The following is a 3,598-nucleotide window of genomic DNA, read 5'->3' as shown; positions in this document are numbered from 1 at the left end:
TATGGCCTCGTGTTGGTCTCTCGGGGCTGTTTGGCATAAAGGGCTGGCCTGCTGCTATTGTGCTTTTATTAAGGAGGTACGAAGTACAGCTGGGGCCCAGGCCACGGGCTTTTCAAGGAGGACAGGCAGGGTCTGTCCTTGGAGGTGACATAATGCCAGGTACTTTCAGCATCTTCTGGGCACAGGATGGGTTCTAGAAAGAGGCCACCTGTTCATCCTGCACACTCTGAGAGCCAGGGGCAGTGCCGACCTCAACCCTGTGCTACAGCACAGCTGGGTGGAACCAGATACATCTGCTGCTCCTGGTAATAAAGTCACCTGAATGGGAATTGCAGTGAGGTCCCAGGCTTTTTTCTGAGGGCTTTCTGTGAGGCTTCTGGGCAAAGGGTACATACATGTCCCTAGGATTGGACACTGGGGGTGAGGGTGAATTTTATGTGTCAACTTGGCTAGTCTGTGGTACCCAGGAATTTGGTCAAACATTATTCTAGATGTTTCTGTGAAGGTATTGTTAATAAAATTAACATTTAAATCAGGAGACTTCGAGTAAAGCAGATGATCCTCCACAATGCTTCCTATCAGTTGAAGGCCTGAATCGAAAGAGACTGACCTCCCAGGAGGAAGCGGGAATCCCGCCAGCCGTCCGACTTTGGACTTGAACTGCGGCTCTTCCCAGCCTGCTGGCCAACTCTGCAGATTTTTAGACCTGTATCTTCACAACTGCATAGGTCCCTTCCTTAAAATAAAGACTGCATCTCTCTCTTTCTCTGTATTTACATGCATACACATCTTACTGGTTCTGTTTCTCTGGAGACCACAGACTAATTCAGGGTGTGCAGGAAGAATGGGCGTGCATGGCTCTTTACAGTTTTCAAGGCATCATAAGAGCCCCTCCCCTCCACTGAAGCCCTCCCAAGCCTTGGGCTGTGTCATCTCCTAGAGAGAGTCTGAAACACAGGCCAAGTCTTAGGACACAGACCCAGTCCTGTGTGACTCCAAAGTGGCCCTTAGATGCATGAGCCCACACTCAAGGACTTCCCCTGGGGGTGTGCGGGGATAGGAGCTTCGCCAGCCCTTCGCAGCATACACATCACCACACCGAGTGGACAGATGGAGATCTGGGCAGGGAGGGCCTTTGTGCTCAGGGGCAGCCTGAACTTCTGCTGGTAAGAGAGGAATGCAGAAACTCAGGCCGGCCACTCCCAGTGGCTCACCAAGCCAGCTGCATGAGAAAGAAGAAATGCAGATTTTCAGAGGGGCCTGCACATAGCAGGTCCTCAAGCAATGCGTGCCAGTGCTAGCCAGCACCTCTCTCTTTGTAGCAAGCCCTGTCCTGATCCTATTTAGTCCAAGGCTGCGACTTCATTCCTCGAGCCATACCTGCCAGTGGCCCCTGGTCAGAGAGGACCTCAGCAGGATGTGGAAGTGTCCCTTCCCCCCACAACCTGGTGCTGGAGTGATGTCCCCACCTCTAGTCCTCAGCCCAACAGCCCTCTTGCTTCTCTCCTGCAGCCTTGGATATTGGCGTAGCCCAGGATGGATTTATTGCGTAAAGCTGCCTTCACGTGGTTCTCAATCTCCTTCCTCCCCACTGAGGACCTGTATCAGAAAGGTGCCTTCTTCTACCTATCAGTCAGTACTGTAGCAGTCAGAGTGCTGCAGAGAAACAGCACCAATAGGATACAGAGTCATCAAGACTTGTTTTAAGAAATTGATTTATCTGTTTGTGGGGACTGCACGTCTGAAATCTGTAGGGCAGGCCAGGAGGCTGGAAACTCAGGCAGGTGTTGGAACTGCAGTCTTGAAACAATTTCTCCTCCCAGAAACCTCAGTTCTGTTCTTATGGCCTTCAGCTAACTGGGTGAGCCCCAACCGTATCGCCGAGGGTAATCTTGTTAATTGAAAGTAGACTGGTTGTAGATGTTAACCACATGTATAAAATGCCTTCACGACACCCCCTAAAGAAGTGCCTGATAAGATGAATGGATACTATAGCTCAGCTAACTTGACACATGAAACCAACGTCACAGGTACCCCTTGGGGATTTTTATGTTGTTATAACAGCTCCCTATGGAGGTTCGGCCTCTGTTGTCACTGCCAATTGATAGATAAATAAACAGCTATTTAGCTGAAGCCCCAAGTCATTTAATAGAAGAATCTCAGGTCACCTCACCTCTGTCTTTTTATCCCCAATAAGTTAATGAATGGAGAGCAATGTTGTTTTAAGGATAAAGACACAAAAAAGCTCTGCTGCTAAAGAATTAGGATGCAGAGGCTGGATGTGGTGGCTCACACCTGTAATCCCAGCACTTTGGAAGGCCGATGCAGGCAGATCATGAGGTCAGGAGTTTGAGACCAGCCTGGCCAACATAGTGAAACCCTATCTCTACTAAAAATACAAAAAAATTAGCTGGGCATGATGGCAGGTGCCTGTAATCTGAACTACTTGGGAGGCTGAGGCAGGAGAATCGCTGGAACCCAGGAGGCACAGGCTGCACTGAGCCAAGATCATGCCACTGTACTCCAGCCCAGGCGACAGTACGAGACTCCGTCTCAAAAAAAGAAAAAGGATGTAGAAATGTGAGACCAGCCCTCAGAGTTCGCTGTGTCAGCCACATGCATCACCTCTAGGTGATGGCTGGGAGGGGGACCACGGAGGTCAAGTGGAGGCAGGAAGAAGCAAGATTAGAGGTGAAGAAGGGAAGCTGAGAGGCCATGGCTCTAGCCACTGCATTATCAGAACCAGGATGCAGATTCTGACAGCAACCTTGCAATGTGCAGAAAAAGCTCCAACAGATAAATGCTTATTGAGCACAGATGGTGTGGGTGGGTGGTGGCTGGGCTGAGCCGACATTTAGTTTGGGTAACTCAGTTCCACCTCACGCTGATGGAATCAAGCTCATGTCATGAATTACCTCTCCTTTGACCCCTCAGCTACTTTTCCAACCTTGATTCTGAACAAAACAAGGCTTTGTGCTTTTATGGAAATGTCAGAAATCTGTTCCTTCTTGCATATGCTTCTCACAAAGCTGCCTCGTCCCTGAAGCTCTGAAACCACGTGCTCTGACCAAAAAAAAAAGGAGAGTACAGCTGAGGGAAGCTTGGGAGGCTCTTCCAGGACCTCTCTCGCTGTTCGTCCTGCTTGGGCTGCCTGGGGACAGCACAATATGAACATAAAGTACAGGAAAGCCCACTTGGAAAACCGAGCCTGGCTGCCTGGCAGCTGTTTGGTGAGAACATAGGAAACATTCTGAAGTCCTGGAGGTGTCAACCAAAGGAAAAGGAACAAAGGGCAGAATTGGACAGGATTTGAAGAGCTGCACGGGGTGGCAGGGGGTAGAGAAGCAGCAGGAGGGAGGATGGGCATCCAGGACTCCTGGAGTAGCTAAGCACAAGTCCTCAGCCCCCAACACATTTATTATAGCATGTTAGATGGGCGGGACCCTGCTAGTTTAAGCCTACCATGCCACACACTCACAAAACTCTTTTTTTTTTTTTTTTTTTTTTTTTTTTGAGACAGAGTCTCACTCTGTCACCAGGCGCCAAGCTGGAGTGCAGTGGCGCGATCTCGGCTCACTGCAAACTCTGCCTCCTGGGT

The sequence above is a fragment of the Saimiri boliviensis genome, chromosome 10, assembly GCF_048565385.1.
Source record: "Saimiri boliviensis isolate mSaiBol1 chromosome 10, mSaiBol1.pri, whole genome shotgun sequence".
Taxonomy (NCBI): domain Eukaryota; kingdom Metazoa; phylum Chordata; class Mammalia; order Primates; family Cebidae; genus Saimiri; species Saimiri boliviensis.
Note: the sequence above shows the minus strand (reverse complement) of the source record.